The sequence below is a fragment of the Macaca mulatta genome, chromosome 14 (genome assembly GCF_049350105.2).
Source record: "Macaca mulatta isolate MMU2019108-1 chromosome 14, T2T-MMU8v2.0, whole genome shotgun sequence".
Classification (NCBI taxonomy): domain Eukaryota; kingdom Metazoa; phylum Chordata; class Mammalia; order Primates; family Cercopithecidae; genus Macaca; species Macaca mulatta.
The window spans coordinates 2,244,860-2,261,884 of NC_133419.1; the positions used below are offsets into that span (position 1 = coordinate 2,244,860).

General features: G+C 49.3%; 1 long non-coding RNA gene across 1 annotated transcript in view; it reads right to left on the bottom strand.

The window, feature by feature from the left end:
• Positions 1-560: 560 nt before the first annotated feature.
• Positions 561-17,025, bottom strand: part of LOC106993163 (uncharacterized) — a 37,953-nt gene continuing 21,488 nt past the window's right edge. The window contains exons 4-5 of the long non-coding RNA XR_003722426.2: positions 9,628-9,878; positions 561-701 (exon numbers count right to left, since the gene is read on the bottom strand). This is a non-coding gene — a long non-coding RNA (uncharacterized LOC106993163). The remainder of the gene's footprint in view (positions 702-9,627; positions 9,879-17,025) is intronic.

A 17,025-nucleotide genomic window follows, 5' to 3' on the forward strand; every position in this document is an offset into this window, starting at 1 on the left:
GGATAAAAAATGGTACACCTGCATAGAGCACTTACCATGAATGGAGCTTGCAGGGCTGGAAGCTGCTCTGGGTGAGTCAAGGAGTAGGTAGTGAGTGACTGTAAAGGCCTAGGATGCTACTGTGCACTACTGTGGACTTCATAAATACTGTATACTTCGGCTACACTAAATTTATTAAAGTATTTCTTTTTTCAATACTAAATTCACCTTAGCTTACTGTAACTTTTTCACTTTATAAAGTTTTAACTTTTTAAAACTTTTTTACTCTTTTGTAATAACATATAGCTTAAAACACAAACACATCGTACAAGTGTACAAAAATATTTTCGTTCTTTATATTCATATTCTATAAGTTTTTTTCTACTTAATAACTTTTTTTTTTTTTACTTTTTAAACTTTTTTGTTAAAAACTAAGACACAAAGGCCGGGCTCAGTGCCTCACTTTGGGAGGCCGAGGCAGGCAGATCATGAGGTCAGGAGATTGAGACCATCCTGGCTAACACGGTGAAACCCAGTCTCTACTAAAAATACAAAAATTAACCAGGCGTGGTGGCGGGCACCTGTAGTGGTGGTGGGCGACTGTAGTCCCAGCTACTCGGGAGGCTGAGGCAGGAGAATGGTGTGAACCCAGGAGGCGGAGCTTGCAGTGAGTTGAGATTGCGCCATTGCACTCCAGCCTGGGCTACAGAGTGAGACTCCACCTCAAAAAAACAAAAAAAAAACAAAAAAAAACTAAGACACAAACACACACATCAGCCTCGGCCTACACAGGGTCAGAATCATTGGTTCACTGTCTTTCACTGTCACATCTTGACCAGTTTTGTGACTGGAAGGTCTTCATGGGCAGTGACATGCATGCAACTGTCATCTCCTGTGATAGCAATGCCTTCTTCTGGATACTTCCCTAAGAAACTGCCTGAAGTTGTTTTACATTTAACTTGTTTTATATGTAAGTAGAAGGAGTACACTCTAAAAAAAAGTATAGTAAATACATAAACGAGTAACATAGTTGTTTGTTATCATTGTCAAGTACTGTGGTGCTGTGCATAAATGTATGTGCTAGATTTTTATATGACTGGTAGCACAGCAGGTTTACTTACACCAGCATCGCCACATAACACAGGAGTAATTGATATGGTTTCCCCCATATCTCATCTTGAATTGTAGTTCCCAAAATCCCCATGTGTTCTGAAAGGGACCCAGTGGGAGGTGATTGAATCATGGAGGTGGTTACCTCCCTGCTGATAATGAGTGAGTTCTCATAAGATCTGACGGTTTTATAAGGTGTTTTTCCCCTTTTTGTTTGGCACTTCTCCTTGCTGCTGCCATGTGAAGAAGGACCTTTTGCTCCCCCTTCCACCATGATTGTAAGTTTCCTGAGGCCTCCCCAGCCATGCTGAGCTGTGAGTCAATTAAACCTCTTTCCTTCATAAATTACCCAGGCTCAGGTATGTCTTTACTAGCAATGTGAGAATGGACTAATACAAAATGCATTGTGCCACAACATCATTAGGTGATAGGAATTTTTCAGCTCCATTATAATCTTATGGGACCACCACCATACATGTACCCATTCTTGACCAAAGCATCCTCATGCTGTGCACAACTGTACTCTGCCACCAACTGAGTCCCCACATTGGTGTCCCGATGTGTGGGGTGAGGGCTACTATTGTGGGCCAAGTAGAAGCCATTAGAGCTGCCTCTACCTAGAAAAATAGTCAAAAGCGATACGATAATAGTCAGTCAAAAGCTGCATCTCCAGAGGAATTTCAGAAGTTAGTGCCACCATCAAATACCTGAAAGATGTAGGGCCAGTGATCCTCACTACAGCCCTATTCCACTCATCTATTTGGCCAGTAGGGAGGGCAGGTGGGTTTTGGAGAATGACAAGGGATTGTCCTAAGCTTGACTCCAGTTGCAGCTGCTGGGCCAAACTTGGTTCCATTGCTTGAGCAAATTAGCCCATTTCCTGCTACCTGGTGCGCAGTTATTGATCTGGCAAATGTGTCTTTCTCCACCCCCGTCCACAAGGCTCAGCAGAAGCCAGACCAGCAATGCACCCTCACCGTCCCACCTCAGGGGCCTCTCGCCTCTCTAGCCTGTGTCACAGGTAATTCTCAGGGGTCTGGATCACCCTTTCCTTCCCTAGTATGTCACACTGGCCCATTACACTGATGACATTATGCTAATTAGACATAAGGCACAAGAAGTAGCAATTATTCTATACTTGTTGGAGTCAGAGGGTGGGAAATAAATCCAACTAAAATTCAGAACCTTCTACCTCGGTGAAATTTCTAGGAGTCCAGTGGTGTGGGGACTGCTCTAAAGTGATGCATAGATTGTTGCATCTGAACCCTCCCACAACCAAAGAGAACACCACCAAGTGAGCCTGTTTGATGTGAGGAAGACAGTTTCTTCCTCATTTAGGTGTCCAACTCTGGCCCATTTACTGAATGATTTGAAAAGCTGCTAGTTTTGAATGTGGCCCAGCAGCAGGTCCAGGCTCTGTGCAAGCTGCTCTACCACGTGGGCCAGATGACCCAGCAGATCCAGTCTGAGGTGTCAGTGGCAGACAGGGACACTGTGTGCAGCCTTTGCCAAGCCCCAGTAGGTGACTCATAGCTCAGGCCCTTAGGATTTTGGAGCAAGGTCCTGTCATCATCCACAGATAACCACTCTCCTTTTGAGAAACAGGTCTTAGACTGCGTGTTAGTCTGTTTGGCACTGCTGTAAAGATATTACCCGAGACTGGGTAATTTATAAAGGAAAGGGGGTTAATTGACTCACAGTTCTGCATGGCTGGGGAGGCCTCCGGAAACTTACAACCATGGCAGAAAGGCAAGCAGGCACGTTTTACATGGCGGTGAGTGGGAGAAGAATGAGCAAGAAAGGAACTACCAAACACTTATAAAGCCATCAGATCTTGTGAGAACTCACTTACTATCATGAGAACAGCAGGGAGGGAAAGAGCCCTCATGATCCAGTCACCTCCCACCAGGTCTCTCCCTTAACGCCTGGGCATTACAATTCAAAATGAGATTTGAGTGGGGACACAAAGCCTAACCAAATCAGCCTGCGTCTAGGTCTTCATAGAAACTAAACACTTGACCAAGGGCCACCAAGTTACTACATGGCCTGAGCTGCCCATCATGATCTGGGGATTATCTGACCCACGTTGCTATAAAGTTGGGTGTGCGGCCAGGCGCAGTGGCTCACGCCTGTAATCCCAGCACTTTGGGAGGCCGAGGCGGGCGGATTGCGAGGTCAGGAGATGGAGACCATCCTGGCTAACACGGTGAAAACCCATCTCTACTAAAAATGCAAAAAATTAGCCACACGTGGTGGCGGGCGCCTGTAGTCCCAGCTACTTGGGAGGCTGAGGCAGGAGAATGGCATGAACCCGGGAGGCGGAGCTTGCAGTGAGCCAAGATCGCACCACTGCACTCCAGCCTGGGCGACTGAGCGAGACTCTGTCTCAAAAAAATAAAAATTTAAAAAAAAAAATTAAGACCGGGCGCGGTGGCTCAAGCCTGTAATCCTAGCACTTTGGGAGGCTGAGACGGGCGGATCACGAGGTCAGGAGATCGAGACCATCTTGGCTAACACGGTGAAACCCCGTCTCTACTAAAAATACAAGAAAATTAGCCGGGCGAGGTGGCAGGCGCCTGTAGTCCCAGCTACTCGGGAGGCTGAGGCAGGAGAACGGCGTGAACCCGGGGGGGCGGAGCTTGCAGTGAGCCGAGATCGTGCCACTGCACTCCAGCCTGGGGCACAGAGCAAGACTCCGTCTCAAAAAAAAAAAAAAAAAAAAAATAAATAAATAAATAAATAAATAAATAAAATAATAAAAATAAAAATAAATAAATAAATAAAGTTGGGCGTGCATAGCAGTGCTCCATTTGAATTAAAGTGATGTATGTGTGATCAGGCTCAAGCAGGTCCTGAAGGCACAAGTAAGTTAGCTGAAGAAGTGGCCCAAATGCCTGTGGCCCCCACTCCTGCTCCAGGTGCCTTCTCTCTCCCCACCTGCATCTGTTGCTGCATGGGGAGTTCCCTCTCATCAGCTGACACAGGAAGAGAAGACTCAGGCCATACTTACAGGTGGTCTGCTCCATAGGCAGGCGCTATCGGAAAATGGACAGCTGCAGCCCTACAGCCCCTGCGGCACAGGCCAAGGATGGAAAATTCCATTCCAAACACAAGAAATAGGAAGGAAAGGACTAACTGAGCGCAACCAAATCCAAAACCCAACAGGACAAAATTAAATCTTAAAGCTTAAGAATAATTTTCTTTGACTCTTTGTCCTACCTTCTGGACACACTGGGGCAGGTGGCCCCACTCCTACGGCTTTGTGTGCTTGTGGCTTTCCCAGGCTGGTGGCTCTACAGGTCTGGAGTGTCCTCTGCTCCCTTGGCACCACTAGGCATTGTCCTGTGGGGACTCTCCATGGCCCGACGCTATGGCAGTTCTCTGCCTAGGCCCCAGGCTCTCCATGACACCCAGTGGAATCCAGAAGCAGGCGCTTTTCCTCCACAGCTTGTGCACTCTGCGCATCTGCAGAGCTGGCACCGTGCTGACCCCATCGCGGTTTACTGCCTGCGCCTTCTGGGCAGGCAGCCCAAGGAACACCTGGACCCACGTGAGCCTCCACGGGGGTGGGCCAGGAGTGATGCACCAGCTTGCAGGGAGGAACAGAGATTGAGGCAAGGCTGGGCAGCACACCCCAAGGTCTCATAGAGGCCCTGGGCTCTTCCTTTGAAGCCATTCTGCCTTCAAGGCCTGGGCACTCTGAGCCTGTGATGGGCATGACAGCCTGGAAGGTCTCGGAAATGCCTTGGGGGTCATTCTCCCATTGTCTTGATGAGCAGCTTCTGGTTTCCTTCTACCCATTCTAATCTCCTTATCCAAATATGTTTGGCCACGCCCTTGCTATTCTCTCCTGAACACGCTTTCTTATTCTTGACATGGGCAGGCTAAGAGTTTTCAAGTCTTTAAGTTCTGTTTCCTTTCTATCATCAATGTCTTTAACTCATTTCTCTTTCCTCACCTTTTGCTATAAGCAGTCAACAGAAGCCATGCAGCGTCCAGAGTGCTTTGCTTAGAGATTTCTTCCAACAAATATTCTAGTTCATCGCTTCTAACTTCTGCCTCCCACAAAGCCCCAGGGCACGGACACAATTCAACCAGGTTCCCTGCCACTTCGTAAAAGGGCCGGCCCCCCTGCAGTTTCCAATAAGACAGTTCTCATGTTTGTCTAAGACCTCACGAGAATGGCTTTGACTGCATGGATCTCCACCAGCATTCTGATCACGACCACTGAGGTCATCGCTACCAACCCAGCGGCTCTCTCTACAGCCCTGCCCGCCTCGGCCTGCACGGGAGTCACCTTCGCACCACCTCCGTTCACAGAAATGTGCGCTTTTCCAGCATGCTCTTCAAAATGGTTCCAGCCTCTCCCATGACCCGGTTCCAGCTCTGCCACCACATTTTCAGGTGGTTGTTACAGCAACAGCCCCACTTCCTGGTACCAATGTCTGTCTTAGCCTGTGTGTGCTGCTCTAACAAAACACCCTAGAATAGGTCATTTGTAAATCGTAGGAATGGATGGCTCACAGTTCCGGAGGCTGGGAATCCTGCGCTGCAGGAGGTGTCTGGAGAGGACCTTCTTGCCGCGTCCTCACGTGGCAGAAAGTGAAAGTGCATACAGGCACCAAACTCATTCCTCATGCTTTTATAAGGCACTGATCCCGCCCATGAGGGTGGAGCCTTCCAAAGGCCCCACCTCTTACTACCGTTGCGTTGGGGACTAGGTTTCAACATGAATTTTGGAGGGACACAAATATTCAGACCACAGTAAGCCATGGCTAATGCACACAGAAAACTGAAGTTTCAGGATGTATTTGCTCTCATTCCTCTCTGTCAACTCAATGGCCGCTGTCAGAAGGCTCTCAGGCTTGAATGGGCCTTAATCCCATCTTTGTCTTCTGTTGATCGGTCCAACTCAGGCATTTTATTGGGCCTTTGTCTCCCAAAGCTTGTTAAAATCCTAACGCTTGGAGCAATTGGCTTTTCTGCCCTTGCAGTGCTCTGAATTTCTGGATCCATCTCTCTGTTCACTTTCATCTCTGCTTGTAAGCTGGGCCTTCTTTCTCAAGCTGGTCTCCGTCTCGTGTTACTGGACCTATCACAAAACTCACAATGTGGTGTTTTTCCACTTCGCCCCTTGGGCTGCTGGCTGAGCCTTCTTGTATTCCGCCTGCCAGGTCACCAGGAGTGATTTTAGCAAGTTTGCTGCTCCAGCACCACCAAGTCCCCATCACTCGGGCCCCCAATGCCTGCTCTCTTGGCAGCAGCTGGGTTTGGGGGTTCTGATTGCTACCACAACACAGCCTGGCCTATCCTGACTAATACAGAAGCAGGTGCTGTGAAGGAGGGTGCTGCCATAATGAGAAACGCAAATTAACACATATCTACACAGTCTCCGTGGCACACAACAGTCAGTTTTTCCTGCTCATGTGTCTGGGTTCTGCTTGACTGATCTTGGCTGGGCACATTCCTATGACAGCAAGTCGTGGCTGGCCTCGGACACAGGAAGGGGCAAGAGACTGGGGTCACAGATACAATCTATCATAGGGGGGCAGATAACTCAACGTTTAAATTCATAGGTTGCTGGACCAAAGGTGTATTTAAGTAACTGTGCACTAGGAAAAGGCCAATGCCCAGGGCTGGGGGACTCTGGGACCAAGTTGACACTGACAGCTGGAGTCAAGGCACCATCATGGGCCCATTAGAGGAGGGCATATGGAGGCCAGCAAAGTGCAATCCTGGTCCAGATCTGGCTCACAATGAGTCAGCCCTCTGCATCCCCAGAACGCTGCATATTCCCCCAGACCCTAAATGTACACTCAGACAATCTTGGTAGTTGGCTGGATCCTCATGTAGGCTCATTGTCCTGTAGGGTAAAAACTATCATAGTGTTACTGAGTAGAAGCCTCCGAAACTGCCCACTGCCTTAGCCAAGGCAATACACCAAAAAGAAAATCTCATTGGTGGGGAATGGCAGAGATGTGGGCCCCTTTGGAAGACTTGAGGGTTGTAGGTGAGGTGATTCCCATCATCTCCCCCATTTCCCGGAGGATGCTAACAGACTACTGTCAACTTGTGATGGGAGATTTTATGTGTCCACTTTATGTGTCCACTTCACTGGGCCATGGGGTGCCCAGATATTTGGTTAAACATTATTCTGGGTGTGTCTGCAAGGTGTTTCTGGATATGCTTAGCATGTGAATCTGTGGTCTGAGAAAAGCAGGTCACTCTCTCTGGTGAAGGTGGGCCTCATCCAATCAGTTGAAGGTCTGACTAAAACAAAAAGATTAAGTGAGATAAAATTCGCTCTCCCTACCCGTCTTAGTCTGTATTTGTTGCTATAAAGGAATATTGGAGACTGGGTAATTGCTAAAGAAAAGAGGTTTATTTGGCTCACAGTTCTGCAGGCTGTGCAAGAAACGTGACACCTGCATCTGCTGCTGATGAGGGCCTCAGGCTGCTTCCACTCATGGCAGGAGATCAAAGGGAGCCAGTGTGTGCAGAGATCACATGGTGAGAGGAAACAAGTGAACAGGGGACTGCCAGGCTGTTTTCAACAACCAGCTCTCAGGGGAACTCAGAGTGAGAACTCACTCACTACCATGAGGATGGCACCAAGCCATCCATGAGGGATCTGCCCTCACAACCCAAACACCCCCATTAGACACCACCTCCAGCACTGGGGACCAAATTTCAACATGGCTGATATCCCAGCTCAAAGCCCAGCTCAAAGAGATGCTTGTCTTTGAGCTGGGATATCAGTCTTCTGCCTTCACACTCAGACTGGAACTTACACCATCAGCTCTCCTGGGTCTCCAGCTTGCAGATGGCAGATGGGGATACTTTCCAACCTCCATAATCACAGGAGCCAACCTCCCCTAATAAGCCCCTGTGTATAGGTACAGCTAATCCCAAACTCCACCAAGCAGTAGCCCAATGATTGTTGCTGTGCCAGCTGTGCTGTATTGGCTGGAGCAGAGGGATACGGAATGGGGTACATGTTAAGCAGCCATTAGTGGGTGGATGAGTTCTATTCCATCCCTATTTTTAAAAAGCCCTGGACACATTTTGGGGGACATCATCATTCTGCCCACCACCCCGGGAGAGGAGGCACATGAATGAACCCATGGGTGTGGTCATGAGAGGTGAAGAGCTCAGTATCACGTGTTCATTCCCAACAGAGAGGATCCACCAGGGAGCCACTAAGCAACCAGTTAGACAGAATGGCCGTAGCCCTTGACTTCAGCCAGCCTCCATCCTGGCCACCTGAGTGCTGGCCCTCTGGGTGCATGCATGGAGTAGCTTTGGTGGTAGAAAGGGAGGCTGACCATGGAACCAGCAGCACAGCTCCACCCACCAAGGCTGGTCTAGCCACTGCTGCCACAAATGCCCAACTTGTCTGCAATGTGGGCCGCTGAGGAGCCCCCACTAGGCACTATCCATAGAGAAAGCTGACCAGGCAACAGAAGCATCCATCCCATTGAGGGCAGCAATTCAACTCCACTAGAATTGACACATAACCCAGGCTGACCCCTAGGACTTATTAAGTGTTGATCCACCAAACAAGGCCTGCATAGCAGTCCCTTGGACCAAGGGTCCCACTTTACAACACAGGGAGGAGGTGCAGCCATGGCACATGGCATGTGGCCATGGCATCTGCTGGTCCTATCACGGCCCATACCACTCAGACGCAGCCAGCACCACAGAGCAGGGGAGCAGCCTTTTCAGAGTTCCATGAAGGCCCCAGCGTGGGGGTGATACTGTTCAAGGATGGGGTGTCACATTGTGGAACTCGGTAATCCCTCCAACTCAACAGCCACCATGGCGTGCCATGTCCCCAAGAGGCCTGGGAACCAAGGGGCAGAAGCAGCAGCGTCCCCCGTACCACCACTGCCAGCGACCTGCTGGGGGGTTTGTGCGTGTTGTTCTCTCCACTCCAGGCTGCCAGTCAGGGGTCGTGGTTTCCACAGGGGACCACTCCACCAGTGGACAGATGGGAGACCCACTGAACTTCAGGCTACAGCTGATGCCTTGTCGCTTTGGATTTTTTGTCCCTGGAGACCAACAGTCATGACAAGGAGCCCCCAAACAGGGAGGGAGGTGGGCTATGGCCATTAGGAGGCAGCAGAACTGCTACTCCACGAGGGAGCAGGGAAGGATAAATTTGGTGCCTGGTGATCCAAGTGGTGGGACTTGGGGGACTCGGTGTTGCCTCAACTGTTTTATTGGTGAGTGGACAAGTACAGCAGCTGTGGCCTGAGCAGGGATGGTGACCAGGGCCTCAGACCCCTCACTGAGGAGGGTCCCAGTAGGCCACAGAGACCAGCAGAGGTGCCCACTGACAGGGAGGGAAACAAGCGTGAGTCAGAGAAGAATGGGGGTCATGTCAGCCGTGGCCAAGACCAGCTGTGGGACAGGGGCTGCAGTTGGCTATTTCTCTAAACTTGTAAACCCAGGTATTAGTCAGCGTTCTCCAGAGAACCAGAACCACAGGATATATACACACAGACATGAGAGGATTTACGAGGGGAATTGGCTCACCTGATTATGCAGGCTGAGAAGTCTCACGACAGGCAGTCTGCAAGCTGGAGACCTAGAGAAGCTGGTGCGGGGCTCAGTCCAAGCCCAAAGGCCTCAGAACCAGGGGAGCAGATTGTGTAACTCTCAGTCTGAGGCCAAAGGCCTGAAAACTGGTGGTGGTGGAGTAGCTACTGGTATGAGTCCCAAGGTGCAGTGGCTGGAGAACCCGGAGTTCCGATGCCCACAGACAGGAGAAGATGGGTTTCCTAGCTCTGGAGAGAAGGAGAATCTGTCATTCCCTGCCTTTTTTTCTCTCTCTAGGCCCTCAACCTATTGGATGGTGCCCACCCACATCAGGTGAGGGTAGATCTTCCTTATTCAGTCCATGGATTCAAATGACAATCTCTTTCAAATCTACCCTCACAGATACCCAGAAATAATGCTTTGCAAGATGTGATGGCTAATTTTGGGTGTCAACTTGACTAGATTAAGTGATACCCAGATAGTTGGAAAAGCATTATTTCTGGGTGTGTCTGTAATACAGTTTGGATATTCACCCTCCACCCCCCACCCAAATCTTATGCTGAATTATAATCCTTCATGCTGGAGGTGGAGCCTGGTGGGAGGTGACTGGATCACAGGGGCAGATGCTACATGGCTTGGTGATGTCCTCGAGATGGTGAGTCACAAGATCTGGTTGTTTAAAAGTGTGTGGCACCTCCCCCCACCTCTCTCTTGCTCATGCTTTTGCCATGTGACATGCCTGCTCCCCCTTTGCTTTCTGCCATGATTGGAAGCTTCCAGAGGCCTCCCCAGAAGCAGTTGCTGCTATGCTTCCTATATAGCCTGCAGAAACATAAGCCAATTAAATCTCTTTTCTTATAAATTATCCAGTTGCAGGTTTTTCCCTATAGCAGTGCAATCACAGCCTAAGACAGTCTGTGACGGAGTTCTCAGAAGATATCGGCACTTGAATCAGTGGACTGAGTGTCTTAGTTCATTTGTGCTGCTATAAGAAAACACCTGAAACTGAGTAATTTATAAAGAAGAGAAACTTATTTTCTCACAGTTCTGGAGGCTGGGAAGTTCAAGATCGAGGTGGCAGCAAATACGTTGTCTGGTGAGGGACCCTATCTCTGCGTCCAAGATGGTGCGTTGTGGCGGCCTCCTCCAGAGGGGGACGAATGCTGGGGTCCTCGCATGGAGGATAGTGGAAGAGCAATACAGGGTGAACTGTCCCTGAAGCCTTTTTGACAGGGTATTCATTCATTCATGAGAACAGAGCCTGCATAGCTTAATCACTTCCCAAAAGCCCTGCCTCTTAATACCACCATGGGATTACGTTTTAACATGAATTTCTAGGGGATATGTTCAAATCATAGCATTCTACTCCTAGTCCCCCAAAATTTGTGATCTTATCACATTAAAAATATATACATTCCATCCCAGTAACTCCAAAAGTCTTAACTCATTCCAGCATCAACTTTAAAATCAAAGTCCAAAGTCTTATCTAAACATTGTCTACATCAGATATGAGTGAGACTCTAGGTAATATTCATCTTGAGGCAAATTGCTCTCCGGCTGTAAACCTACGAAATCAAACAAGTTACATGCTTCCAAAATATCATGGTAGGACAGACATAGGATGGGTATTTCCGTTCCAAAAGGGAGCACTAGGAATGAAAAAAGGGATAATAGATCCCAAGTAAATCCAACGTTGAACAAGGCAAGCAAAATCAAATCTTGAAACTTGAGCATCATCTCCTTTCACTCCACGTCCCACCTTTCAGACACCCTAGGGTGGGCGTTGGGCCCCCAAGTCTCCAGGTGGTCCTGCCCCCATGGCTTTGCTGGCTGTGGCTCCCAAGCATTGCAGTCCCATGCCTTTGGCTGTCCCAGGCTGGAGCTGCGCAGCGGTGTTTCTACTGGCCCGTGGTTGAGGCTCTACTGATCCCATGGCTGACCCCATGACTCTACTAGGCCATATCTCCATAGCACATGCTCTGTGTGTGCCTGCAGAGGATGCTGCCAAGGTTTATTGCTTGTGCCTCTGGAGGGGCAGCCTGAGCCACACCTGGGCCCATGTGAGCCATAGCTGAGGCAGCTGAGGAGTGCTACACTGGAACACAGGGAGCAGAGACTTGAGGCAGTACTAGGCATGGAGGCCCAAGGTCCTATAGGCACCCAGGGACCCTCCAGAGCCCGGGGTTCCTCCCTTGACTCCATTCTGCCCTCAAAGCCCTAGGACTCTGAGCCTGTGATGGCCACGGCAGTCTGGAAGATCTTTGAGATGCTGTCAGGGCCCTTCTTCCGTTGTCTTAACGAATAGCACCTGACTTCCCTCTATCCCCACGAATCTTATCAAATGGTCACTGGGCCGCACCCTTGGTTTTCTCTCCTAAACACGTGGCCAAGCTGAGACTCTTCCAAACCTTTAAGTTCTGCTTCTCGTTTGATTATAGATTCTCTCTTTAACTCATTTCTCTCTTCTTGCATTTCACTCTACGCAGTTAGGAGAAGCCATGCAGCCCCCTTCACGTTTTGCTTAGAAATTTTTTCCTCTAAGTATTCTAGTTCATCACTGTTAAATTCTGCCTCCCACAAAGCCCTCAGGCACAGACACAATTCAGCCTAGTTCTTTACCGCTTTGTAACAGGAACGGTCTTTCCTCCAGATTCCAATAAGATATTCCTTATTTTGATCTAAGACTTCATCTTTACTTTTCGTATTTCTACCAGCTTTGGGATCATGATCACTTAAACATTTCTTTCTTTCTTTTTTTTTTTTTTTTTTAGATGGAGTCTCGCTCTGTCACCCAGGCTGGAGTGCAGTGGCACGATCTCGGCTCACTGCAAGCTCTGCCTTCCGGGTTCCCGCCATTCTCCTGTCTCAGCCTCCCCAGTAGCTGGGACTACTGGCACCCGCCACCACGCCCAGCTAATTTTTTGTATTTTTAGTAGAGACGGGGTTTCACCGTGTTAGCCAGGATGTTCTCAATCTCCTGACCTTGTGATCCGCCCACCTCGGCCTCCCAAAGTGCTGGGATTACAGGCGTGAGCCACTGCGAGCGACAGGCCCACTTAAACATTTCTAAGAAGACTGAGGCTCTCTCTACAGATCTCCTCTTCTTCTAAACCTGCACCAGAATTGCCTTTAATACTTTGTTCACAGCCGTTTAGGCTTTTTCTACCATGCACTCCGAAACACTTCCAACCTCAACCCGTTACCCAGTTCGAAATCTGCTTGCACATTTTCAGGTATTTATTACAGCAACACCCCACCTATGGGTAGCAAATTACAGCTCAGTCCCTTTGTGCGGCCATAACAAAATACCTGTAGTTTGGTCATTTCTACAACAAATTTATTATGTCACAGTACGGGAGGCTGGAAAAAGTGCAAGATCAGGACACTGGCAGTTTCGGTGTCTGGTGAGGGCCCCAGTCTCTTCTTCAAGATGAAGACTTGTCGCTGCCTCTCCTGAAGGGGACAAATGCTGTGTCATCACACGGTGGACAGTGGAAGAGCGATACAAGGTGAACTATCTCTGAAGCCTTTTTTATAAGAGCGTTAGTCCATTTATGAGGACTGAGCCTTCATGACTTAATCACGTCTCAAAAAACTCTACCTCTTAATACCACCACAGTGGGGATTAAGTTTAAATATAATGTTTGGAGGCCAGGCGCAGTGGCTCATGCCCATAATCCTGGCACTTTGGGAGGTTGAGACGGGCAGATCACTTGAGGTCAGGAGTTCAAGACCAGCCTGGCCAACATAGAGAAACTCTGTGTCTACAAAACACAAAAATTAGCTGAGCGTGGCAGTGCACACCTATGGTCCCAGCTACTCGGGAGGCTGAGGCAGCGCTTAAAGCCCGGAGGCGGAGGTTGCAGTGAGCCGAGATCGCACCACTGCACTCCAGCCTGGGCGACAGAGTGAGACTCTGTCTCAAAAAAAAAAAAAAAAACTTGGAGAAGGCAAATTCAAACCATGACAGTAGAGAAGGTCCATCCTCACCCAGCGTGAGTGGGCACTATCCAATCAGTCATGGGTCCAGATGAGGAAAAACGGTAGAAGAAAGGCGAACTCTCCCTCTCTCTTTGCCTCTCCACACGCTCTTTCTGGAGCTGGGACACCCATCTCTCTTGCCCTTGGATATCAGAACACCAGATTCTTCAGCCTTCGCACCTTGAGACTTGTACCAGTGGCCTCCAGGTCCTCAGGCCTTCAGCTGCAGACTGAGAGTTACCCGACTGGCTTTCCTGATTCTGAGGCCTTCACACTTACATTGCACCACACAGCTGGCTTCCCTGGTCCCCAGCTTACAGATGGCCTATTGTGGGAATTTTCAGCCTCCGTAATCATATGAGCTAGTTCCCATAATAAATCCCTTTTCATGTATCTACATATCCATACCTGTATCAATCCTATTTCTTTTCTTTTCTTTTTTTTTTTTTTTTTTTGAGATGGAGTCTCGCTCTGTCCCCCATGCTGGAGTGCAGTGGCGTGATCTCGGTTCACTGTAACCTCTGCCTCCTGGAGAATCAAGCGATTCTCCTGCCTCAGCCTCCTGAGTAGCTGGGACTACAGGCACGTGCCACCATATCCAGCTAATTTTTGTATTTTTAGTAGAGATGGGGTTTCACCATGTTGTCCAGGATGGTCTCAAACTCTTGACCTCGTGATCCACCAGTCTCTGCCCCCCAAAGTGCTGGGATTACAGGTGTGAGCCACCACACCTGGCCTCAATCCTATTTCTCTCCTATCGGTTCTGTTTACCTGAAGAACCCTAACATAGGTTTTGGTATCAGGAGCGATTCTAGAGAAACAGAATCATAAGAATGAGTTTTCTGAATGTGTGTTGTGCTTTTTGGAACTGGCTTTCTAATATGACTTGACTTAAAAGTGCAAGGAACTCTACTTTCAATAGTACACAGAACACTGATGGTCCATGGTGTGAACAGTTTATGAAAATATGCAAATTTCTGCATTGTATACTCCTAGTAAACCACTTACAAGAGGTGAGGAGCTTAGTGACTCTGTATATGATATTTTCGAATGCTTGTGGAAAACCAAGGAATATAGTGATGTAGGCTGGTTACCAGTTGGTTGCTGGACAAAGTGATGAAATCAAAGGATGTGCTCAGTGATTCAAATTCCCAGTTCCAGCTCTGTATAAATAACCTGTGAGTGGCTGAGTGAACCCTGAAGGAGAATCTCCTTTCCTGTAGCCCTAGGGCCAAGACTGCTGAAAAGGAAACAGAGTCCTCATCATGAAACTGGATGAATTACAGAGCAAGTTGAACTCTCAGCCTTGCAGGTTGTCCACTGTTACAGTGAGGGCATTGACTGGGGAACAGGGGATCCTGTAAATTGGGATGGAGACATATGGGAGGACCCTGATGAAGCTGGGGACGGTGAGCCTCTAAGTTATGATGAGTCATTTTGTCAGCAGAAGCAGCCTCCCTGCACCCAGTGGCAGTGCTATACCCACCCCCAGTGCTACACCCACCCCCAGTGCTGCACCCACCCCCAGTGCTACACCCACCCCCAGTGCTGCACCCACCCCCAGTGCTACACCCACCCCCAGTGCTGCACCCACCCCCAGTGCTGCACCCACCCCCAGTGCTACACCCACCCCCAGTGCTGCACCCACCCCCAGTGCTGCACCCACCCCCAGTGCTGCACCCACCCCCAGTGCTGCACCCACCCCCAGTGCTACACCCACCCCCAGTGCTACATCCACCCCCAGTGCTACACCCACCCCCAGTGTTGCACCCACCCCCAGAAGTACTGGCCTTGCCACCTCCTCTGAGGCATTAATCTGTGTTGCCTGAGGAAAGGGTAAGGACTTCCCCTAAGGCAGTTGCTGATTCTTCTCAGGAGCCTCCCCAACCCCTCCCTTTGCTTCAAGACCTATAACAAAACTCACAGCCCAGCAGCCCCTTGAAGGTGAGGCCCACGGTGTGACACAGGAGGAGACAGGCCACATCCCAGAAGAGCCACCTGACCTCTCTGACATATACAGACAGACACCCGGAGGCATGAGTGGGAACGGACACTGGGTGTGGGCACGGGGGGAGGAACGTGGAGGTGGAGGGGCCGGGTGTGCAGACGTGTCCACCAAGCAGAGGCTGCATTCCAGGCTGCAGCTCGGGGACTTGGAAAAGCTCTATCTGGTGGGTTAGTTGAAACATGGATCAAAGGATGCCTGCAGTGAGCCAGCTGGAGGTGCTTAAGCCCCCTTGGCTTAACATAGAAAAAGGGGTTCAAAGACTTAGAGAGACTGGAATGTGACAGTTAAAACTTCCTCACCCACCCTGGAAGGGCCCAGAACTCAGACCTTTCACAACAGGGTCCCCAGCCCCCCAGGCCAGGGACTGGTGCTGGTCCACGGCCTGTTGGGAACTGGGCCACGCAGCAGGAGGTGAGCGGTGGGCGAGTGAGCGAAGCTTCATCTGTGTTTATAGCCACTCCCCATCGCTCACATTACCACCTGAGCTCCGCCTCCTGTCTGATCAGCAGCAGCATTAGATTCTCATAGGAGCACAAACCCCACTGTGAACTGCACATATGAGGGATCGAGGTTGCACACTCCTTATGAGAATCTAATGCCTGATGATCTGTCACTGTCTCCCATTACCTCCACATGGGACTGTCTAGTTGAAGGAAATCAAGTTCAGGGCTCCCACTGATTCTACATGGTGGTGAGTTGTGTAATTATTTCCTTATATATTACAATGTAATAATAATACAGATAAGTGCACAATAAATGTAATGTGTTTGAATCATCCCCAAACCACCCTCCAACTCCGAGTCTGTGGAAAAATACTCTTCCATGAAACCAGTCCCTCGTGCCAAAAAGGCTGAGGACTGTGGTTTCACAACGCTGAGACATAGATTTGTGAGGGAGCCCAGTCTCCTTGCAGAGCTCTGCAATTGTTCTTCTCTGTAGGCCAGACTCACAGTAGGAACTGCAGTAATCAACTGCAAAACTTACATGCAACAGGAATAATTGGATCCTGGGGTAGCAGGGCCCAAGTGGGGGCACTCAAGCACCAAAGGCAAAGTGGGCGTGGTTACCATGACCGACAGCGGAGGCAAAGTAGCAGTCAGACCTGGGCCACAGGTCTGACCCATGTAGACCTATGGCGCTGGCTGCTTACCATGTTGTTCCTAGCAGTGAAACAGACCAGAAGCCTGCTCAATTCCTACTGGGTACAAGCAAAAAACTTCCAGATCAAGTGGACAGAACTCTAACTCCAACCATAAAAACCGAGAATCATGGCCTCAGTCATTCACAGACTTGAGTCAGTCTATGAATCCAGAAAGAATGAAAGAAAGTCTGGGTTCCCTTGAGGAAGGACCCCAGGACTGCCAAAAATGTATATACACTGTTAATTCTTCCCCTGGTCTTCTCCA